This window comes from Homarus americanus, unplaced genomic scaffold (assembly GCF_018991925.1).
Source record: "Homarus americanus isolate GMGI-L3 unplaced genomic scaffold, GMGI_Hamer_2.0 scaffold19117, whole genome shotgun sequence".
Classification (NCBI taxonomy): domain Eukaryota; kingdom Metazoa; phylum Arthropoda; class Malacostraca; order Decapoda; family Nephropidae; genus Homarus; species Homarus americanus.
Genome location: NW_024754704.1, coordinates 3,774,344 through 3,800,129, shown reverse-complemented (window position 1 = coordinate 3,800,129; position 25,786 = coordinate 3,774,344). Strand labels below are relative to the sequence as shown.

Sequence of the window (25,786 nt, the reverse complement as noted above, 5' to 3'; positions counted from 1 at the left end):
GGTTGGACTATAGCCCAACAGAAGTCTCTCAATAAAGCTGATAGATCTTATCGCCAGTACTACAACATCTCTTTCGCATCGCAGTGTGTCCCTCAGTTCTGAGAATAATATAACTGTTGGTTAAAAATCATAAAACGCTTAGTAGTTATAATGTGAAAATGGAAGAAACCAAGCAACTGGCAGATGTTGTTGACAAATAGTGTGTGATACTGGTTAATGCATGGAAAAGTACTGATCATAACATCAGGGCTAGTGTCTTTTGTGGTCAATGAAAGCATCTACAGGATAAAATTATATACACTTACATCATACGAAAGGCCTGAATAAAATGTGGCATTTGAATGTTTAAACCCGGAACCGCCAGAACTTCACAGACTGCTTCTGTGTGAAGGACGCGCAATATAACTGGGTGGCACTGAACGTGGGCGGCGCCAATCTTGTCACCAGTATCACTGTCACCACCTCCTTCGGCAACGACTCGGTCCTCCTCAAAAATACCAACATCCATGTGAGTTTCCTACAATAAAAACAATATATACCTTTTCTGCTTAATGTGCTTTACGCAGACAATTACCTCCCATATACCAGTCAAATGTTAAAGTAGTAATTGAAGGAAGCAGGTTTTGTGCTTGGGGTTTGACATCCCAATACCACATGGAAGCCACATCTTAAATTTCTCTAGTTTAATAGTTTTTTTCTCTTTAGTTTAAACAAAATGATGTTGTAAAGTGTTGTCCTGGCAGGTGGGTAACACAACTGACTACAACGTGGAGCCCATCGTCGCCACCCTCAGTGACACACCAGAGGAGTACACCGACCAGGTCTTCAACGGTCAGTACCTCCCCTCCAAGTAGTATAGGTTTCTCCTTTCAAGTCTTTAAGCTTAGCTGTTCCAGGTTTGCAGATTCAAGCCCTCCAGTTTTGTGAGTTCATTTATCTGCCCCCACCAAACTGTACATGAGTCCTGCCCCTCCAGACATGTATAGGTTCACTTCCCCCAGTCTTTTGGGCTCATCTTCCCAGGTATTGTGGATCGCCTCGCTTGTTACCCACATGATTATTTTCCCTGCTCTGGTAGGTCAGGGAAGTACACAGGACAACATGCTCTTTAAATGCATTTCTGCCGATAAGTGACCAATATTCAAGTTAAGCTTACCTGGAACACCATTGGATAAGGAAGATAAAGTAAATGAATTAGCTGAGTAGTAAGAGGTATGTGTTTCATTAACGTCGCTAGAATGTATTAATTGGGGGGTTGTAAGACGTGTGTATCCACAAGAACTTAAGTATATGCCCCCCCCCCCAAAAAAAAAGAAGAAGCTGTTTTGCGGGATATAATTCAGCTTGCACATCTTATTTGTTCCTAAAAGTTTTACCTCTGAACGAGCACATAATATCCACTTATGTGGGTACCATTTGCGTAACTTAAGGATTCGGGCTACATCTACTCTTTTTATTCCTTGACTTTTTTATTCTATACCCAAACCATTTACGGATGTACCCACAAGCAAAATTATTAGAGGTGTAAACCCCCCCAATAACCCCCCCCCTTCGTGACGTCACTGGTATGTTTTACCATTAAGTGTTGTAATTGTAGGTGGATGGTGAGCAAGATGGCAAGGAGTTCCAAAGGACATGATGTTTGGTGAAGGATATACGAGTTGAAATTTTATGAGCCAGAGAAGGGAGTGACTCGCCGTTGCACACATCACAGGATGAGTTGGAGAGAAACTGTAAAACAGTCACAGAGGTTCCATATATTTAATAAACAGAGGTTAAATACCATTACATTTTCTTTCCAGTGTCAGCCACCGGACAGTTCGTGGTGCTGCACAGAAACGACTCGACACGCCTGTGTCTGTGCCACATTCAGGCGATGGGATTACAATATAACTAAGACACACTGTGCGTGTCAACGAAGGTAAAATCCCATCGTACCAAACCTAACTAATACTACCCTAATCCGGTTTAACCTTACCACACTTAACCTATCCTAACCTAATCCAGCCTAGCTTAACTAAACTTAACAAAACTTATCCTAACTTATCTCTTGCTTGCCAAACCTAATAAGCTGTTCAACCTCAACAGTCTAGACCCTCTAGGGCCTCTGGGCTAACCTCAATCAATTTAAGCAAGCATAAGCCAACCTAATGTATTCTATCCTAACGTAAGCAAACCATAGCTTACACGAGCTTAACCGATCGTAAAACAATTCAGGCTAGCCCGTCTAACTTAATCTATGCTTAGACTGGCCTAAACTGGTAAAATTATCTTTTAGATCATCCAGTAATTTTTATGATTTTTTATTTTGGAATCAGTAGTTTAGACAATTGTAAGACACCTTTCTTCTATAGCATTCTTTCAGAGAAAATCGCAAAAAAGGAGGGGTTTTGGGTGGAGAAAATCACAAAAAGTAGTAATTTGCGATAGAAATGGAGGTCAGAATAATCCAAAACCTAACTTAACTCTAAACTTTATCTTAATTAGACTCAGAAGACTCCGAGTTGGGGTCATGAAACCACTCGTCATCCACAGGTCGCACTGCCTGAAGCCTGGCCGCTCTTTCTCGGATTGGCGAACTTGGTGGGGGGAGGAGGGATCTATACCGAGCTGTGATTGGTTGATCTACAATCATAGCCACTAATCAACGTCGAAAGAACAACTGCGCATGCAAAGACTACAGCGCATTCATAATGAGCATAGTAATCAATAAACGAACACACAGGAGCTCTCTGAGACAGTGGTAACAATAACAAGAACTAAGAAAAAATACGAAGATTTTCCATTAATCTATTGCGATTTTCTCTGAAAATAATCACGAACAAAAGAAATGCTTTAGAAGTGTATTAGAATTGTCTAAACCACTAATTCCAAAACTTAAAATCCTAAAAATCGCTGGATGATCTAAACTATACTAATACCCACAACCTTGTAGGGTTTCGTGATATAATGTCTAGCACTCAGGATGGATGGAAACTCTAAGGTGGTGGTTTTCTTGTATAATAGAAGTTATATGGTAGACAGTCTGGTGCTGGAGATGCCGTGTGGTGAGGAGCTGCTCAGTAGACACGTTCGGTGAGTAGCGTGTTGAAGGAGGTAGATGTGCAGGATCTTCGTTAGAGAAGATGTTGCCTGTTGCTGGCCTCCAGGTTGAATGAGAATGGGACAGCGAGGAGCTTGCTTGGAGGAGGTGTTGCGTGTTCAGGAACCGAGAGCAGAATGAATCTCAATGGAGAGACAGAGCTTATATACACAGCAGCCGTGAGTCACCCGTGAGTCAAGCGTGGGAAGTCGCCGGTCTTTTGACTCCGTTGCTAGGATACTGTGGCATCTGGTGACGTCCCCCCCTGGGCCGCTCGTTTGGTTGCTAGGGAAGACGTAGCAGGTGGCATGCGGCTATGCAGTTGTAGGAGAGACGTCCACTACAACCTAATCCAAAATTGCTTTTATCTAACACATCCTATCCAAACTTAACCTAATCTAGTTTATCCTAATCCAACCTTTCCTAACCTAGTCCAAAATAGTGTAATCTAACTTTATATGAACATATCACAACCTAGTCTAATCTTTCAGACAAGCTTAATTTAACCTAATCCATTCATCAACAACATTTTACGGACCTTTCCACGCTTGAGTGGTATGATCATGATTACTTGATTGGCAGCTCTCCAGGCTGTACGGTCTATACAGTTTCTACAGTCGGTTATAAAGTAGAAAAAAAAAATTCTACAGCTTTGCACAGTTGCCTATTGTTTTCAGTAATGTCTGTAATATAACGTGTGATGGAAGGGCGATTTCAATTTGATTGTTTTCTTGTTGACGAATATCTAGCATAGTACTGTATATTGTTAGTTGTTAAGCTTTCTGTGATGAGGATACACTAATCTAATCAACCTAACCCAATTTAACCCTAACCTAAACTAACCTAAACCAACCTAACTTAACTTACCCTAACCTAATTTAACCTAATGTAGACTAACCTAATTTCACCAAGGTTAACCTAACGTAACCTTTCATATTTTACACCCACTAGTTACTTCGGTTTGATTCAATACTTGACAATTACACCCTGTAATATCACACTTCTGTCAGCACAATCAGCGACACCAAAGTTTATTGTAAATTCCCTTCAATTTTTCTCATGGAATCTAAAGTGTAAGTTATATTAATCCCCATAATTTTCTCCTGAACTACAGACCCTCATCACTGGCCTTCTCAGACAACTACAGTGTCTTTTCATTCCGATTAATCAACCATTGGGCTACGTTAATTGATGTTATAATACTCTACATTAAAAACGCTGTGAGAAAAAACAACATTTAGGTACCTGACAAATATGGTGAGGAATATAATGTGACAATATTTCAGCAAGTGTGTGTTGGTGATTTTTAACTCTAGTGTCTGCCATTATACGAGTGAAGTTAAATTAAATAAAGAAAGACTTGGGCCTTATATCTGTAGATATATGAGACGAATATGCCTGTAATATGTAACTCTGTACTATTTACCATTATTGATTCAGGTCTCTGTATTATATGTTTTATAATCACACTCCCTTTTGTCACCAAGTGTTAGTTCATGCTTTGGGCACATGCACGCTGTACGCGCATGCGCAGAGAGATAGCCAGAGAGATTCCAAGACAGGACGCTGTTTACCCTTGTCTCAACTCCTTTGTGTTTGTACCAGGAATAGAACTTACGGACTTGACATCAGTGTTTCCTTTACCCCTGAGTGCAAGGACCACCTGAGTATCATACATGGCGCAGTGAGTAGGGTACGAACCTACGTGCAGTGTTTAGCTGGGACATCACGTTATTCAGAATTGGAGTGGACACAGAATCTCTCTCGGAGCCGCCATCTTGTCAACTCCTCTTGTCGGGTGGATCTTGGCGCGTACCTCAACACGATATTCCTGGATTTACAGTGCAGTGTTGTGAAGTGCTTTTTCAGTGTTGTGTGTACCCTTTAGTGTCTTTAAAGTGTTTCCCCGTGTTCCTGCACTTTTTACAAAAGAGGGGAGCCTTTTTAAGAGCTATGGGAGAGCTCAAGTTTTGACATCCATCCCCGTTCATGTCTCGACCAGCACTGAGTGTCTGAGCCAGCGAGGGGAGTTGCTGTAACCGCCAGCCCGCTAGCCAGCCTGCCCCGAGTACACGCACGAACGAACGCGCACACACACACACACTTGCAGATATCTTCCATTTAAAGACGATTGCTCTTCTGCTCACTTATTAATTACAGTAATTGTGAGAGAAATAAACCAGGCCATATGGAAGATCAGGAATTTATTGGGTTTTCTTCAGATACCCAACAAGCCCTACTTCAGACGGATGTCGGTGCAGTAAGTGGACTCCAAGTGGATCGGGAAGTGGATCAAGCGGCCCCACCCACCCTTAGCCCCCACTACACACGTCCGCAATCTGCCACAGGTGTCGACTTCCTTCATTTAATTCAGTTTTTGGAAGAAAACCGACGACAAGACGACATCAGGAGGCGACAGGAAGACAATGAACGAAGGCGTGAAGAGAATCACAGACGTCAACAAGAAAATGCCAGGTTCAGTGCCATTATCGAGTTGTTGGCACCTGTTAACCTTCAAGCAGCTACTACACCTGCCTCTTCGTCCACAGGTGCACCTGCAGGGTCCTCTTCAACTTCTTTGCCCCCCCCCACAGAAAGCACTCGCTCAGAGTCCACCGCCACTCCAAGCTGATGCCTCGTTCCAGGTATTCCGTGAATGGCGTCGGAGGTGGGACGATTATTCGATGATGGTCGATTTATCGAGGTTGCCTAGGGAGAAACAGCTGATCCAGATGAGGATGTGTCTCACCCTAGAGACGTAACGTATCCTGGAGCACACCCTGCAAATTCCCCACAACACAGACAAGAGTGTGAAGGATGTCTTGGATGCTCTACAGACGCATATCAAGGGCCTCCGCAACGAAGCTCTCCGTAGGAGAGAACTTCTCAGTTGTAAGCAGCTGGAGGGTGAGTCGTTTGCCTATTTTCACGTACGACTCGGACGCATCGCTGAGGAGGTTGACGTTTGTCCTGGGAACTCTTTGACTTGTGAGGAAACACAGCTGAAGATGATTATCCTCATGGGCGTGCGGGACGAAGAGCTAATTCAGAAGCTTATCTCCCTCGACACTGCCTCTTCTCTACAGGATGTTGTCACCACCTGCCGCTCTTACGAAGCCACCAGAAGTGCGACTTCTGCCATTCGTGCTCCATCTAACCAGCTGTGTGCCATCTCCGCATATAAAAAGAACAAAGGACGTGACCGGACTTCAGCCTCACATCCGACTTCAGCCTCACATCCGACTTCAGCTTCACATCCGACTTCAGCTTCACATCCGACTTCAGCTTCACATCAATCTTCAGCATCACTTCAGACTTCGACGCCAGGTCATTCCTGCCAGTATTGTGCTCATCGGCATGGTTCTGAATGCCCTGCCGCTGACAGCACCTGCAATAACTGTGGCCGTCGTGGTCATTGGGCTAGGACACTGAAGTGCCCTGCCAACAACGCTCAGTGCCGCTCCTGTAGCCGCATTGGACACTATGACAAATGCTGTCAGTCAAAGAAGAAGAATAATACTACTTGCAAGTCTCAGGCGGCGAAGAACAAGCGCTGTCGTCGCGTGGGATCCTCTTCTTCCCCAGTCAGCAAGACACCTCAGCCCATCTGTGTTCACCTGTCATACGGCGACGTCACATCCCGTATCCAGATGCTTCCTGACACAGGTGCGGACGTCACAGTCATCGGCACAAGACACCTCGACATTCTGCGGATCCCTAGGAGCAGCTTGCAACCACCGTCAACTTCTACAACGCTCACCGCAGACGGTTCTACAATGGCACCTGCTCTGGGTACATTTCAGGCTACCCTCACCCTAGGTAAGCAGTCATGTTCTGCCAGGATTCAGGTCCACAAAGGTGTTCAGATGCCACTACTGTCTTATGGCCACTGTCAAGAGTTGGCCATAATATCTTCAGACTTCCCTAAGCCAATTCTGGAAATAAAACATGTCAACAGGTGCAAGGAGCTGCCCCTCCCACCCAATACGTCACCTTCTGCAGCCAGGGAGTTCTTCCTACTGCAATTCAAGGACGTGCTGGTTTCCAAGGAGGACCTCAAGACGGCTCCACTCAAGCCAATGGCTGGCTCCCCCATGAGAATTCACCTGAAGGATGACGCAGTACCTTTCGCCATCCACCACAGAGACAGATACCCTTCGCTTTCCAGAGCCAAGTTAAGAAGGAACTCGACTCTATGGTAGCCCAGGGGATCATTAAGCCTGCTGGTGACGACCCCTCGGATTGGTGTCACCCCATGGTAACAGTCGCCAAGAACATTACTGGAGTTCGTATCACCGTCGACCTCACCAAGCTGAATAGTCAAGTTTCCCGCCCGACCCACCCTTCACCGACACCCTTCGCAGCTATACGCAGTGTGGACCCGAAGGCAAGGTACTTTACTACAGCAGATGCCTTATGTGGGTACTGGCGGATGGAACTTGCGGAAGATCAGCACCTCACGACGTTCATCACACCATACGGCCGATTTCAGCACTGCAGAGGACCTATGGGTTTTGCAGCTACTGGCGATGCTTTCTGCCTCCGTGGTGACATGGCCCTTCAGGGTGTGGCGAACTGTGTCAAGGTCATCGACGACGTGCTCCTATATGACGAGGATTACTCCACGCATCTTGAGCGTATTCACCAGATGCTCACCAGGTGCCGCAAGTACGGGATCACCCTCAACAAGGACAAGTTTGTGGTCGCCGCACCTAGTGTGAACTTCTGCGGGTACACCCTCCCAGGCAAGGGCATCTCGGCTGATCCTGGAAAGGTCAGCGCGATCCGGGACTTCTCAACTCCTGCCAACCTGACCAACCTCCGCTCGTTCATGGGCCTGGTAAACCAGTTGGCTGAGTTCACCCCCGACATCGCCGCTGCAGCACAGCCTCTACGCCCACTGATGAGCCCCAAGAAAACATTCACCTGGACAGCTGACCATAATGAGGCATTCCGTCGCGTCAAGACAGCTCTCCTTAGCCCACCTGTTCTCGCTTCCTTTGACCCTGCCCTGCCAGTTGTCCTCCAGACTGATGCCTCTCGCCTCTACGGGATTGGATACGCTCTGCTACAGGACCACGGCAATGGACGCCTTCGTCTGGTTCAGTGTGGCTCTCGGTTTCTCACTGACGCCGAGACTCGCTACGCCACCATCGAACTGGAGCTGTTAGCCGCCGTCTGGGCCATGTCCAAATGTAGGTTGTATCTGATCGGCCTACAACACTTCAACCTCATGACGGATCATCGGCCACTTATCCCGATCCTGAACCACTACTCCTTGGATGCGGTCGAGAATCCCCGCCTCCAACGCCTTAAGGAGAAGATCTCGCCCTACCTCTTCACAGCTGTGTGGCGTGCTGGCAAGCTGCTCTGCATCCCTGATGCTTTGTCACGAGCCCCAGTCAGCCACCCCCCACCAGAGGACGAGATCGCATGTGCTGATGCTACTGCACACCTCAGGACCGTAGTGACCGTGAACGCCGTCATCTCAGAAGAGTCTCCACCGCAGGACGCCGACAGGACTCTTCAGGAACTCCGAGCCGCGGCAAGAGTGGACCCTTCGTACATCCGTCTACTGAACTGCGTGACCTCGGGATTTCCCTCCAACCGGTACGACTTACACAGCTCTTTACTCCCATACTGGAAGATGTGGGACGACCTCTATGCTGATGGCGACCTCGTCTTGTATGGAGCAAGAGTTGTGGTTCCTGCCGCCCTCCGCCGCCGCACCCTAGCCCACCTGCACGACAGCCACAGGGGTGTGGAAGCTACGAAGCGCCGGGCGAGACAAGCTGTTTTTTGGCCAGGCATCGACTCTGACATCGCTAGTTCCGTTCAAGTCTGCGAGCCATGCCAGGTGCTGCAGCCTAGTCAGCAGCAGGAACCCCTCATGAACAACGACAACCCTACGAGGCCCTTTGAGTCCGTCTCTGCGGATTTCTTCGTTGTGGCGGGAAAGTCCTTTCTCGTCATCGCCGACCGGCTCTCAGGGTGGCCTGTTGTCGTTCCCTGCGGAGTCAACACTACTGCCTCTCATACAGTACGTATGTTCTGTCGCTACTTCCGGGAAGTGGGTGTCCCTCTCCGCCTGAGGACTGACGGCGGGCCCCAATTCACCAGCAACGACTTCCGGGACTGCATGGAGCGATGGGGAGTTCATCATGTGGTGTCCTCGCCACATTATCCCCAGTCCAATGGACATGCCGAGGCTGCCGTAAAGTCCGTCAAGCATCTCATCCTCAAGACGGCACCCTCAGGCAACATTGACTGTGAGAAGTTTGACCGGGGTTTATTGGAATTGCGGAATACCCCCAACTTCACAGGTCGCTCCCCAGCACAGATGTTATACGTCCACCCACTACGGTCATGTGTCCCTGCCCATCCTGAGTCCTTCTCGAGGGAGTGGCAGGCCAAGACCGAGGACTGCGATCGTCGTGCAGCCGCCCGTGCTAACCAGGTAAAGTCACAGTACGATCAGCACGCCCGACCCCTTCCCAGGTTGAGTATCGGGCAAACAGTTCGGGTTCAAGACCCGACGTCTCACCGCTGGGACAAGGTCGGGGTTGTCATGGGCTGCGGCAAGACCAGGGATTACGAGGTCCGTCTCCCTAGTGGTCGGGCTTGGTGGCGGAATCGCTGCTTCCTTCGTTCAGTACCGTCCCCCAGTGGTGAACCCCTCCCCCACATCCCTGTGAACCCTTGCTTGGACGAGAAAAGTAAGTTCTCATTCATTGACCCCCCAGTTTTCCCACGTCACTCTCAAAGGCTCCTGGAAAAAGAGTCCGCTCGAGATTGCACTACGAGCGTGAGGGGGAGGGAGGTGTAGATATATGAGACGAATATGCCTGTAATATGTAACTCTGTACTATTTACCATTATTGATTCAGGTCTCTGTATTATATGTTTTATAATCACACTCCCTTTTGTCACCAAGTGTTAGTTCATGCTTTGGGCACATGCACGCTGTACGCACATGCGCAGAGAGATACCCAGAGAGATTCCAAGACAGGACGCTGTTTACCCTTGTCTCAACTCCTTTGTGTTTGTACCAGGAATAGAACTTACGGACTTGACATCAGAGTGTTTCCTTTACCCCTGAGTGCAAGGACCACCTGAGTATCATACAATATCAATTTCCCTATGACATTTTGTGAAATTTTCAGTTGCTTAACCCTTAAAAGTAAGAGTTAATATTATTGTGAGTGATTTTGTTCGTTTGAATAACCTCGGCTCTGGGGGCGGATCCAGGGAGGTCCTGGGGGTCCGGACCCCCTCGTTTCATCAGAAAATTCCAATACCTTTTCTTTAATGCAGTGTTGTACTCAAGCGTTTTTGTATAGCAAAAAGTAATTACTATTGACCTCAGAATATTTCATAATATCAAGTGCACATGGCCTAAGAAATGGCATCAAAATGCCCATGATATTGACCAGATTAAAAAAATGGAGGGGTTATAGCTCCCCCAGCTGGGTGGATTCACTGCGCTCACCACGCTCCATTACCCACCACCCAGATGGAGGCGAGCGCAATGTAAACAATGATATCTGACCACACCCTGCAAAATACAATGCATTTAGCAATTGCTGCAGCTGCTGAGAATGGAGGGGGGCCGGAGTCACTACCAAGAGCAGAGACGTTACCGAGAACTAATTCCGGCTTGAATGTCATGTACACTAATACTGACACGTTCCTTGATAAGGGAGAGGAGTTTGAAGCACTACTAAAGGTACAGGCATATCAACCCAATATAGCAGGTGTTGTAGAACTGTTGTACAAGAACAGGAAAATAGACCCGGAGGAATGTAAGTTCAGTGTTGACGGACATGATTCATTTACGAACCTTTCTCAAGCAACTTGCAAGAGGGGTGTGGTTATCTATGCTAGGCAAGACCTAAGAGCCAGCCAGGTGAGAGTACAGGGAGAGGATGTTTTTGAAGAATCCAAGTGGAGAAAAATTACATTAAAGGGAGTAGACTTTCTTATTGTCGGGTGTATCTACAGATCCCGAAACTATAGCTAATTAAACCAAATGAACTTACGAGCCTTAATAGACAATGCAACGGTGCTCAACCCTAGCCACCTCCTTGTCATGTGGGACTTTAACCATGGTGACATCGACTGGAGAAATGAGATCACGCCAAATGACTTAAATAACCCCGCTACTCTTTTTGTAGAAACTCTGAGAGATCATTTTCTGTTCCAACATGTTAAAGACCCGACACATTACAGAGGGGAGCAAACACCCAAGCCACTAGACCTTATCATAACAAAAGAGGAGGGTATGGTGGCCAAACTGGAAAAATCTAGCCCCAGGTGGCACCAGCCACCATGTAATGATATCCTTCAGATTTAACTGAGGGAAGAGATGAGAGGCATCCACTGGCTTGACTCACTAAGGCATAAGAACGCAGACACTAAGCTGAATATCATAGCTAGTAAAGTGAACCATTTGATCGATAAACATATGCCCAAGACCAAACCCAGTGTCTCTAGGAATTCAAGGAGACCCCTACACATGAACCATGCGCCGGTCGACAAAGTTAAGAAGAAAACCCAGAAATTCAAGACGTGGGTTAGGACGCACCATACAGGACAGGAGGATATATGCCAGATCCAGGAACCAAGCAAAGTCAGAGTGTAGAAGGGCTGAAAAGGAGTTCCAGAGGCTGATTGCAAGCGAGGTCAAGTCAAACCCAAAGGCGTTTTGCCGCTATGCAAAGTCGAAATTAAAAACACGAGTAGGAGTATCAGACCTGAGGCTTGAGGATGGTAGTTACGCAGATTCTGACCAAGACAAAGCGGAGTTTCTTATCCTCTGTGTTCACAAGGGAACGATGCTATCACTCTTCCTCCGTTTGAGGACAGACGGTTCGACATAGCGCTGACCCACATTGTGTTCACAGAAGAGGTTATAAGAAATAAACTGTCAAAGCTAAAGGTTCATAAAAGTCCCGGCCCTGACCTGATGCATCCCAGAGTGCTAAGAGAGTTGTACAGCGAGCTTACTGAGCCCCTGAAGATCCTGTTCTGTAAATTTCTGGATAAGCGAAAGGTCCCCAGTGATTGGAAAACGGCTTACGTGAGTTCTATTTTCAAGAAAGGCGATCGACACTCGACGAATAATTGTAGACCAGTGAGCCTGACCAGCATATGTAAAGTATTTGAGAGCAATATAAGAGATGCCATGATGGAACATCTACTACGAAACAACCTTGTAAAAGATTGCCAAAACGGTTTTATGCCGGACGGTCCTGCTTAACACAATTACTTAAGGTACTGGATGTTTGGACCCGAATTCTGGAACAGGGTGGCAATGTCGACAATATATAGTAGGTAGTAGGCAGCTATCAAACAGGGAGGTGCTACCGCCTGGGAAGATATTGGAAGCATAATGTGTTGTCTACTGGTAGACCCTGCTGCCACATAGCATTAAAAAAAATGAAACGAAGTTCCAGGTTGCTGATCTGACATTGTTCCTCATTTACATACAATTGCAGGGTCTCATTTGTTTCTCTTACTATTGACAATACAACATACATACTGTATATCGTTTCTCACTCTTTATTTATTTTTTATTTTTGTATTTATTTATGGTTATTATTATTATTATTATTATTATTATTATTATTATTATTATTATTATTATTATTTCATTTTTATTTCTATTTTTACTTATTTTTATTAATTATAATTATTATTATTATTATTATTATTATTTCATTTTTATTTCTATTTTTACTTATTTTTATTAATTATAATTATAATTATCATTATTATTATTATTATTATTATTATTATTATTATTATTATTATTATTATTATTATTATATTTTCGCACCCCAGGCCCTGATGTGGGTCAGTGACCTATGCCCAGTTGGGCTAATCTCCGTAAAAAAAATAAATAAATAAAAAAAATGCCAAGGCTTTCGACAGCGTACCTCATGCGAAGCTAAAAATTAAACTGGAAGGGCGCGGGATTCGGAGAAGTGTCCTAGCGTGGCTCAGCGTGTGGTGATTAATGGCAAGAAATCGTCTTGGGTACACGTGGCAAGCGGGATACGATAGGGCAGTGTACTGAGCCCGCTGTTGTTTATTTGCTTCATTAATGAACATGCCAGAAGCTGTACACTCCACCATACAAATGCTTGCGGATGGTGCCAAGTTATTTACGGGAATTAAGAACCAAACTGACTGTGAAGAGCTGCAGAAGGATCTCTGTGAGTTTCAAGAATGGTCGAAGAAATGGATGCTAAGATTCAATGTCACGAAGTGGAAGAGGATGCACCTAGGATGTAACAGCGGTAAGGAGGCGTATCATAGGTTCCAACGGGACGAAGAAACTGCATTAATTGATATTGAATGTGAAAAGGACCTAGGTGTGTATGTTGACAATGAACTGAAGCTTTCGGGCCATTGTGAGAAGGTAAAACAGGCAACTCAATTAATAGGTCTTATAAGAAGGTCGTTCAGATATCTAGACCGCTCCTTGTAACGATCTTCAAGAGTGAAGTGTTTCCACGTCTGGTCTGGTCCCCGAGGTATGCTAGGGACTGTCAGTTGATTGAAAATGTCCAAAGGAGGGCCACCAGATTAGTGCCGGCACTTCGGCACCTCAGCTACCCAGAGAGATTAGAGCGCCTGCTATTGCCTAGCTTATACTCAGACGGGAAAGGGGAGACCTAATTGAGGTGCATAAACATCTCAAAGGACACTACTCAGTCGAGCGTTCTTACCTGGAGCTGGAGGACGCTCGCCCCACAAGGGGTCACAGCTCAAGGTTGAAGAAGCCGCAAGCCCAGAAAACTGTGAGGGCTAACTTTTTCGGAGTGAGAGTTGTAAACTCGGAGAACAATCTGCCAGAGAGTGTTGTGATGGCCCCGAGTGCGGGCTGTTTCAAGACCAGACTTGACCAGCACTGGAGCAGGTTCAGATACATTCAGGAGCCAGTGCATGCCCAGTTCTTGCCAACAGTGTGCAGCGAAGTGTATGTAGCCAGTAGTCAAAGTTGTCTTTCTTAGGCCCACATATACTTAGAGGAGATCTCACACTAAGGATGGAGGTGAGAAAGGAAACTCACAATAACATTTTCTTTACCCATATTGCATGTACAGTGCAGTAAGATGCAGGGGAGTTGCTGTGCTGTAGAGAAGCTTGTTGAGAGGAGGTCTTGCTGGTTTGAGAGTTCTGAGCAGAATGGCCTTCACGATGGTGATGATGATAATGGAGATAAAATAGCAATGGTTTGCCATGGGAAAGGAGAGAAGAGGAAAGATAGAAGGAAAATTATGAAACGGGAAGTAAAGTAGTAGAAAATATGAGCAGGTGGGCTATCCACCCAGCTGAGACAATTTGATTGGCTGTGGTGATGGCCGCACCAAGAGGTCGTCCGAGCTCAAAGGGGATGAAGTGTTGTGCCATTTCGCACACAGTGTGCTTGGACCTGTCCCTAAAAGGTTCTATCTTCACACAGTCGAGGACGCAGTGTTCAAGTGTGTGGCCATATGTTTGGCCACACACTTTACATTTAGTCTTGTTTACATCTGCTTGAGGAACATACTGCCAGAGGTACTTGTATCAAAGGGGACGGCGGGGGGGAGGGGGGGGGGTTAAGCTAGCTAGCAAGGAGATATTTGTTATTGTGTTAGTTGGAGAGGACTACTAAGTCCTTGTGCAACTTGTATAACACTCCTATCTTTTATTTTTAATATTATGGTCGAAAATAAGGTTTGACTGGCGTCAAGAAGTTATTTATGCTGTGCAGCTGTGGTGTATAGTGGGCCTGGCTCTATGGTGTTTGTTAGTGTTGGTCAAAGGGAGATGTAATTAAGGATGTGTTATTTGTTTATTGTTTAGTGTACAGCAGTTGTGGCTCTTGAGGGTTATAGAGAAGGCTTTTAGGCCACCAGTTGTGTGATCTTGTGGTACTCTGTTTTTAGTTGTGTATACTGTATATTTCGTCTTCCATGACTTCTAGTTGTTTAAGTGGTGGTGTTGATTTGTTAACACGATGTCTGGGTATCCTGTATGGCCTGCTCTAATGTACGTAAGGAATTCCGGTCCGAGGTGTGTAACAGCACCATTTGTATTATATAAATATTCACCCAAATGCATAATACTTAAATGTATAATACCCAATTATTCACTAAGTTATTCAACAATGACTCAGTAGTTATTCATTAAGTTATTCAACAATGACTCAGTAGTTATTCACTAAGTTATTCAACAATGACTCAGTAGTTATTCATTAAGTTATTCAACAATGATTCAGTAGTTATTTACTAAGTTATTCAACAATGACTCAGTAGTTATTTACCAAGTTATTCAACAATGACTCAGTTGTTATTCACTAAGTTATTCAACAATGACTCAGTAGTTATTCATTAAGTTATTCAACAATGTGTAATGAGACAAATCTCACAAGAAGAGAATTACATATATCCTGGAGGATAGCGAATGTAATACCGATTTTCAAGAAGGGGGATAGATCACTATCCTCTAACTACCGCCCAATCAGTCTAACATCAATAGTAGGCAAATTACTGGAAGCAATCATTTCAAACTCTATTCGAAATCACCTGGAGAAGCACCTATTGATCAATGATTCCCAGCATGGCTTCACAAGCGGACGTTCTTGCCTAACTAATCTATTAACATTCTTTTCATCAGTTTTCGAATCAGTGGACGAGGGGCACAATTATGATGTGGTATATCTCGACTTTAGCAAAGCCTTCGACAGAGTCCCCCACGAAAGACTAATTAGAAAGGTAGAAGCTCATGGCATCAAAGGTGACATCCTTAAATGGATTAGGGCGTGGTTACAGGACAGGAAACAGCGAGTGAGCATTAACGGCACTAAGTCCCATTGGAGCAACGTCACAAGTGGAGTTCCCCAAGGCTCAGTACTTGGACCATTATTGTTTATTATATACATAAACGACATAGATATCGGCATAGACAGCAACATAAGTAAATTTGCTGATGACACTAAAATAGGACGTGTTATTAAATCTGACGAGGACTCGGCAAAACTACAGGAAGATCTAAACAAATTTTTCGAATGGTCTGAAAAATGGCAGATGAAATTCAATGTCGACAAATGTAAAGTACTCAGTATAGGAGATGTAAACAGGGAAACCAGATACCAGATGAACAACGATGCCATAGAGAAATCCGACTGCGAGAGAGATTTAGGAGTAATGATAAGTAGGAACCTTAAGCCAAGTAAACAATGTGTTTTTGCTCGTAACAAGGCTAATAAAGTACTTGGGTTCATACAAAGGAGTGTTAGTTACAAGACTAGCGAGGTCATCCTAAAACTGTATCTTGCTCTTGTGAGACCACACCTGGATTACGCAGTTCAGTTCTGGTCACCGTATTACAGAATGGATATAGAATCCTTGGAAAGAATTCAGAGGAGAATGACAAGACTAATCCCGGGCATTAGGAACCTTGAGTATAGAGACAGGTTAAAGCACCTTAATTTGCACTCCCTCGAGAGACGTAGAGCGAGGGGCGACCTGATAGAGGTGTATAAGTGGAAGACAGGGCTAAACAAAGGGGACATTACAAAGGTACTCAAATTATCCAACCAGGAGCGAACTCGTAACAATGGTTTTAAATTAGACAAATTTAGATTTAGGCGTGAAATAGGTAAACACTGGTTTGGAAACAGAGTAGTGGATGAATGGAACAAGTTACCAAATATCATCATTAACTCGAATACGCTGAATTGCTTCAAACATAGGTTGGATGCTCATATGAGCAATAGGGGTTGGTTGTAAACGGGACTGCCCAGTATGGGCCAATAGGCCCGCTGCAGTTTCCTCCATTCTTATGTTCTTATGTTCTTATGTAAAGATAGGAAACTTGGTAGCGTGGCCTGGATGTTATTTGCACAGCGTCACTACGCTTATCTTATCTCGTATGTCAATACACATATATCACTTCTTAAAGGGACAACTTGTTAAACACCTCTTCGATACAACTATTTATTACTTCACTCAATGACATGGACACATTAATATCACTATTATATCGGGGTACTAACACATTATGCTTTACGTTACTTGACACTGACTCTCGGACACACCTGAATGAATACACTTCCCACAGTAGGTAACTCACCCTAGGACGTTCTGACAAGACTCACGTGTACCCTGACGTAGGCCCAGTGAGTGCTGGCTGGGCTGCCGTGGTCTGGTCGGGAGGTCTCCCTCCCGACCTGGGGAGAGGACGTGCGTGACTCTGCTTAGTGAGCCGAGTGACGACCCGAACGGGAGAGAGATGACAGCAACCAGAATGAGAATCGTAATCGAAATGGAATCTCGAATGCCCGTGGACGGGACTGTAGGGCCTTTATATGGGGTCGGCCCAGCCGGCTTCTGACCTCTAACAATTAACACTAAACTGGTTTGATCTGGATGTGTGCAGGTGTGGTCCTGGCCAGGTGTCTTGGCTAGGTGCGGTTGTAGGTCACCGGCTCACGTCATTAGCGGGCGAGGTCAAGTCCCTTGGGTCGACCTGAGGTGTGTCAGCCCGGAATGCGGTGGTACCACGAGGTCTGTAGTGCTTGCTGTTACATGTGACATAATTCTGGGCTGTAAGCTTTGGTCTGACAATCACTCATTACACCTCCCGCCAAGACCAAAGCTTCATCACAGAGACTGATGTCACATATAGACAGCAACATCACGTGTGGTATCAGAGATAATCCCTGGGGCGATAACATAGTCTCACATTTACAAACAACAATCTCATAGGTGTATGTTTTTCTACTGGCGCTAGTTTGATCTGACAAAGCTCACTATACCTCCCGCCAAGATCAAAGCTTCTATGCCAGGAGAAAAAGGAAACATAGCAAGTGAACATAGAATGAAAAAATCCTTCATATGTAGCATAGTGTCCGAGGCAACCTTGCAAATCACATTCTACAAACAATAACAGGTGTTACATTTCCATGTCAAAATAATAATTCATCTCAGTCAGTAATATAGCTACAACATCGTGTTTCATAGTCCAAGACATTGATCAAATGAACTCATAGAAAAAAGTGAGACTAAAAAAAGACATTCTTTGTAGTAAACATCAACAAAATCAGAGAAAATACTTCAAAATACACAAAAAATGTTCCTACTTCACATATTAGGGTATTGATATCTTTTTATTATACATCAACAACATCAGTACATTAGTTGGGTCCGGCATAGCTCACGTCTTCCATCCAGCTGGTATCTGAAAAATAGGGGATGGCGGCAGCTCAGCAGCTGTAGTCGGTTGGTCCTTCATCATCGACTTTCTTGTGATGTCAGGACAGCACATCTTCTGTCTTCTTTCTTCACATAGCACATCTTCTGTCTTCTTTCTTCACATACCGCACCTTGTAGGTCGTTTCTCCACACCTTCTGACTTCTTCTCACTTCCTCCTGGTTTCTATACTATTCCAGACGAGTTTTCTGTCCCATCTGCGTTCTTCCTCTACGTTTAGAGCCTCATTTTCAATGTCTTCTAGATGAATTTTCTGTTCCATCTTCCTTTTTTCTTAGTACATCATCATTTTCATATTCCAGACGAATTTTCTGTTCATCTGCGTTTCTTTATACATCTTCATTTTCATATTCCAGATGAATTTTTCTGCTCCATCTGTATTTCTTCTCTGCAACATCATCATTTTCAACATATTCCAGACGATTTTCTGTTCATCTGCCGTCGGCCCTCTCCGGCCGGGATGAAAGCCGGTCCACTGTTTGGGCTGTCGTCTCCTTAGATGACTGTAAGGCAGGTTCCGCGGACCAGGGCTCGCCCTCCGTACGTGAGTGTCGGCGAGACCAAAGACCGTCCTGTCTTACACCTTCCACAGTGGTGAATCCCTCCCTGGCTGGGCTCACCAGGGTTCGTTGTGTGGCGATCCATTCCACACTCCTTACTTCCTAAAGTAGAAAAATATAAAATCTTCTTAATCCTATACCAAGGGAGGACTTGAAAGAAGTGACGTGGTGTGTGGTGGGTTTCGTGCTGCCTTCATCAAGCTGCATTCATCACGCTGCTTTCATCATGCTGGTTCTTCTCTGCTCGTATGTACTGTGGTTGACGTCCGGCTGGCCATGGGTGGTACTGTGTGTGACATTTGACAGAGAAACAATCCTAAAGGGGTGATGGATTAGTTGGAAGTGCATTCGCAAAAAAAAAGTTTACTTTATATGTTAGGTCAATGTTTGGCAACTATCATTTCCGTCACGACAATGTTCTCATCAGGCTGGGTCGGGGAGTGAAGCTCTGCGCACTACACTGAATATCATTTATCACTGCGCGTCAAAGAGTACATCACAAATCATAATAGCATAAAAATACACTGAATGAAGCTCTGCATTCATCGCAATATTACTTTATATTAACCATCATCATCAACACGCAGCTCACGGGACAAAAGACGGGGGATCAGTGTGGTCAAGCGAGGCGGGGCAGGTCAGAAGGACGTGAGGTCACCCGAGCGGGGTGGGGCGGCACTGGGCGAGGCGAGGCTGGCCAGGCCCAGCCAGGCTGGTGCGTTGCGGGTGAGGTGGGGAGGGGCCGAGGCGTGGTTGATCGGGCCAAGCCGAGGCTTCGCGGGGCGGGGAGGGGCACGGAACGGAGGGGCGGGGCAGGGATGAGAGGAAGGGTAAGGAGGGTGAGGTAAGGATTAGGACAAGGAGGAGGATGTAGGTTAAAAGACATGTTAAGTTATAACAGTTAGTACAGACACCGCTTTCATCACTGAAACACAATGGCTACATTTAACACTGACCCACAATCAAATTGCACTTGGGCTACTGAGAATGCCACAGATAGCGGGTGACACTGAGAAATTACGTTAAGCACTGAACATATTTCTATTAAAAATTCGCGCCTACCGCGACGAGAGACAGACATTCACTTGAGCTGTAACGGTGACACACTAGGACACTTTTCACGCTACTACGCAGGAACTTCTCATCACGCACTTTTGAACTAACGAGCCAGGTGTTATGGCTAACCGAGGGAAGGCGTGAGTTACGTTAAGTACGCTGACACCATTGTAATGACTAAGCGAGGAAGGCGTGGATTAACGTATATAGTTCGCTGTCACCAATGTAATGACTAAGCGAGGAAGGCGTGAGTTACGTTAAGTTCGCTGCTACCATTGTAATGGGACGCAATAAACAGAGAAGAGGAAGAATATATATATATATATATATAGGTAGGATAGATAGAGGGAATGTAAAGGTAGGAAACTTGGTAGCGTGGCCTGGATGTTATTTGCACAGCGTCACTACGCTTATCTTATCTCGTATGTCAATACACATATATCACTTCTTAAAGGGACAACTTGTTAAACACCTCTTCGATACAACTATTTATTACTTCACTCAATGACATGGATACATTAATATCACTATTATATCGGGGTACTAACACATTATGCTTTACGTTACTTGACACTGACTCTCGGACACACCTGAATGAATACACTTCCCACAGTAGGTAACTCACCCTAGGACGTTCTGACAAGACTCACGTGTACCCTGACGTAGGCCCAGTGAGTGCTGGCTGGGCTGCCGTGGTCTGGTCGGGAGGTCTCCCTCCCGACCTGGGGAGAGGACGTGCGTGACTCTGCTTAGTGAGCCGAGTGACGACCCGAACGGGAGAGAGATGACAGCAACCAGAATGAGAATCGTAATCGAAATGGAATCTCGAATGCCCGTGGACGGGACTGTAGGGCCTTTATATGGGGTCGGCCCAGCCGGCTTCTGACCTCTAACAATTAACACTAAACTGGTTTGATCTGGATGTGTGCAGGTGTGGTCCTGGCCAGGTGTCTTGGCTAGGTGCGGTTGTAGGTCACCGGCTCACGTCATTAGCGGGCGAGGTCAAGTCCCTTGGGTCGACCTGAGGTGTGTCAGCCCGGAATGCGGTGGTACCACGAGGTCTGTAGTGCTTGCTGTTACATGTGACATAATTCTGGGCTGTAAGCTTTGGTCTGACAATCACTCATTACAAATGACTCAGTAGTTATTCACTAAGTTATTCAACAATGACTCAGTAGTTATTCATTAAGTTATTCAACAATGATTCAGTAGTTATTTACTAAGTTATTCAACAATGACTCAGTTGTTATTCACTAAGTTAATCAACAATGACTCAGTAGTTATTCACTAAGTTATTCAACAATGACTCAGTAGTTATTCATTAAGTTATTCAACAATGACTCAGCAGTTATTCATTAAGTTATTCAACAATGACTCAGCAGTTATTCATTAAGTTATTCAACAATGACTCAGTAGTTATTCACTAAGTTATTCAACAATGACTCAGCAGTTATTCATTAAGTTATTCAACAATGACTCAGTAGTTATTCACTAAGTTATTCAACAATGACTCAGTAGTTATTCATTAAGTTATTCAACAATGACTCAGTAGTTATTCACTAAGTTATTCAACAATGACTCAGTAGTTATTCATTAAGTTATTCAACAATGACTCGGTAGTTATTCACTAAGTTATTCAACAATGACTCAGTAGTTATTCATTAAGTTATTCAACAATGACTCAGTAGTTATTCATTAAGTTATTCAACAATGACTCAGTAATTATTCATTAAGTTATTCAACAATGACTCGGTAGTTATTCATTAAGTTATTCAACAATGACTCAGTAGTTATTCATTAAGTTATTCAACAATGACTCAGTAGTTTTCACTAAGTTATTCAACAATGACTCAGTAGTTATTCATTAAGTTATTCAACAATGACTCAGTAGTTATTCACTAAGTTATTCAACAATGACTCAGTAGTTATTCATTAAGTTATTCAACAATGACTCGGTAGTTATTCACTAAGTTATTCAACAACGACTCAGCAGTTATTCACCAAGTTATTCAACAATGACTCAGTAGTTATTCACTAAAGTTATTCAACAATGACTCAGCAGTTATTCATTAAGTTATTCAACAATGACTCAGTAGTTATTCACTAAGTTATTCAACAATGACTCAGTAGTTATTCATTAAGTTATTCAACAATGACTCAGTAGTTATTCATTAAGTTATTCAACAATGACTCAGTAGTTATTCACTAAGTTATTCAACAATGACTCAGTAGATATTCATTAAGTTATTCAACAATGATTCAGTAGTTATTTACTAAGTTATTCAACAATGACTCAGTTGTTATTCACTAAGTTAATCAACAATGACTCAGTAGTTATTCACTAAGTTATTCAACAATGACTCAGTAGTTATTCATTAAGTTATTCAACAGTGATTCAGTAGTTATTCACCAAGTTATTCAACAATGACTCAGCAGTTATTCATTAAGTTATTCAACAATGACTCAGCAGTTATTCACTAAGTTATTCAACAATGACTCAGTAGTTATTCACTAAAGTTATTCAACAATGACTCAGCAGTTATTCATTAAGTTATTCAACAATGACTCGGTAGTTATTCACTAAGTTATTCAACAATGACTCAGTAGTTATTCATTAAGTTATTCAACAATGACTCAGTAGTTATTCACTAAGTTATTCAACAATGACTCAGTAGTTATTCATTAAGTTATTCAACAATGACTCGGTAGTTATTCACTAAGTTATTCAACAATGACTCCGTAGTTATTCATTAAGTTATTCAACAATGACTCAGTAGTTATTCATTAAGTTATTCAACAATGACTCGGTAGTTATTCACTAAGTTATTCAACAATGACTCAGTAGTTATTCATTAAGTTATTCAACAATGACTCAGTAGTTATTCATTAAGTTATTCAATAATGACTCAGTAGTTATTCATTAAGTTATTCAACAATGACTCAGTAGTTATTCATTAAGTTATTCAACAATGACTCAGTAGTTATTCATTAAGTTATTCACTAAGTTATTCAACAATGACTCAGTAGTTATTCATTAAGTTATTCAACAATGACTCAGTAGTTATTCACTAAGTTATTCAACAATGACTCAGCAGTTATTCATTAAGTTATCCAACAATGACTCGGTAGTTATTCACTAAGTTATTCAACAATGACTCAGTAGTTATTCACAAGTTATTCAACAATGACTCAGTAGCTATTCATTAAGTTATTCAACAATGACTCAGTAGTTATTCACCAAGTTATTCAACAATGACTCAGTAGTTATTCATTAAGTTATTCAACAATGACTCAGTAGTTATTCACTAAGTTATTCAACAATGACTCAGTAGTTATTCATTAAGTTATTCAACAATGACTCAGTAGTTATTCATTAAGTTATTCACTAAGTTATTCAACAATGACTCAGCAGTTATTCATTAAGTTATTCAACAATTACTCAGTAGTTATTCACTAAGTTATTCAACAATGACTCAGTAGTTATTCAATAAGTTATTCAACAATGACTCAGTAGTTATTCACTAAGTTATTCAACAATGACTCAGTATTTATTCATTAAGTTATTCAACAATGACTCGGTAGTTATTCATTAGTTATTCAACAAGGACTCAGTAGTTATTCATTAAGTTATTCAACAATGACTCAGTAGTTATTCACTAAGTTATTCAACAATAACTCAGCAGTTAGTCATTAAGTTATTCAACAATGACTCGGTAGTTATTCACAAAGTTATTCAACAATGACTCGGTAGTTATTCATTAAGTTATTCAACAATGACTCGGTAGTTATTCATTAAGTTATTCAACAATGACTCGGTAGTTATTCACAAAGTTATTCAACAATGACTCAGTAGTTATTCATTAAGTTATTCAACAATGACTCGGTAGTTATTCATTAAGTTATTCAACAATGACTCAGTAGTTATTCACTAAGTTATTCAACAATGACTCGGTAGTTTTTCATAAAGTTATTCAACAATGACTCGGTAGTTATTCATTAAGTTATTCAACAATGACTCGGTAGTTATTCATTAAGTTATTCAACAATGACTCGGTAGTTATTCATCAAGTTATTCAACAATGACTCGGTAGTTATTCATAAAGTTATTCAACAATGACTCGGTAGTTATTCATTAAGTTATTCAACAATGACTCAGTAGTTATTCATTAAGTTATTCAACAATGACTCAGTAGTTATTCATTAAGTTATTCAACAATGACTCGGTAGTTATTCATTAAGTTATTCAACAATGACTCAGTAGTTATTAAGTTATTCAACAATGACTCAGCAGTTATTCATTAAGTTATTCAACAATGACTAGTTATTCATTAAGTTATTCAACAATGACTCGGTAGTTGTTCATGTCAGATATACAGATTGCCCACGATGGGGCTAGTTTATTGGGCACCCCTTACATCCTGTGCAAGGTGAAGCGCGGAAGCGTTTACAGCGCCCAACTGGGAAGCATGCGGAGTTCATGCTTGCCTTTATGACTCATGCATTAAGGGCGTAAAGGCCTGAAGGGTCATGGGTTTTGTCAGCAAGTTACATAAAGTGACAATATGATGAGTGTGTGGGAGGGGAGGGAGGTAGGGGGGGGGAATTCCCGGTACAATTTATCTGTTTATGGCAAAGTGTGGCAGGTCCCTAATACTGTCAAGTGCCAGGCACGTCACTAGGAGGAGGGATATCTGGTCAGGGAGGGAAGAGGTGTTGGTAACGGCTGGGGACCTGTAGGAGGAGGTCATAGGGCAAATGAGGGTGTGGTGAAAGAGGGTGCGAGAGTCGGGTGACCACAAAGTTTACAAACAGTGCGGCCAGGCTCAGGGATGCCAATGTACTAGGCGTGGCCAAGTACAGTGGGGGTGGTGGAGGTGATATGGTGTGGTGGGGCGGGTACAGTAGGGGTGGAGGGAGGCACATAGGCATTGACAACATTGAGGGACACACCTTTTAGTGTAATTGTGATGGTGTGTGCGTCGACATGTCGGTGGGGTACAGGTAGCCGGGGGTGGTGTCCTCAGATAGCCCTGGTGGAGACAGCTCAGACACAGGAGTGGGCGCGGCTTGCGGTGGGTGGAGGACAGGTTGAGGCACCAAGTCTCGTGAAGATGGGGCAGGACTTCGCTCGGGGGCAGCAGGACACACCAGGGCAGGTCCGGTAGGCACTACACCAGTAGTGAAGGCCGCAGGCGGTAGAGTAGGCCGTGAGCAGGGGGGGCTCACAGGGGGACTACCAGCTTGTGTCAAACCTGAAGAGAGGAGTGACTGGGTAACAACAGAGGGCAAGAGTAGGTGGGAGATGGTGGTACAGAGTGTAGCGAAGAGTTTTCAATACGGTTGGTAAATTCTTGGAAGAGGGATATGATCTGTGTCATGTCACTGGCGGGGGGTTGTGGGGGGGCACCGGTGGGAGCGCAAGGCCTGACAGCCTCAGAGTAGAGACGGGGAGGAGGCCCAGCAGTAGTTGAGTTAGGAGACGGCCGGGACTGCTGTGTTGTAGCCAGATGAGGCCAGGCAGAGGCAGGTGTTGTTGAAGAAGGCATTGCTGGAGACACAGGGTACACAGGGGGGTGTGGCCCGGAAGACTGGGGGGGCGTTGTGGTAGACTTGGCCTTCGGGGAGGCTTTTCCCCTGGGACAGACGGGCGATTGGGGCATTGCCGTGAGTCAGCATTGTGCCGGCCGCCACAGTTACAACATCTGGGATTAATTACATAGCCCACCCCACCACTATTAAGGTGGTCTTTGATTTTCTGGGCACAGGCGGCGGAGTTGTGGTTACGTGAACAGAAGCGACATCTCGGCCGATCACGACGACAGCA

At 44.0% G+C, this 25,786-nt stretch overlaps 1 long non-coding RNA gene across 1 annotated transcript; it reads left to right on the top strand.

The window, feature by feature from the left end:
• The first annotated feature begins 339 nt into the window (after positions 1 to 339).
• On the top strand, positions 340 to 4,529 carry LOC121856000. The gene is made up of 4 exons (XR_006086867.1): positions 340 to 508; positions 744 to 831; positions 1,803 to 1,921; positions 4,197 to 4,529. It is a non-coding gene; the product is annotated as an uncharacterized LOC121856000 (long non-coding RNA).
• Positions 4,530 to 25,786: the final 21,257 nt, after the last annotated feature.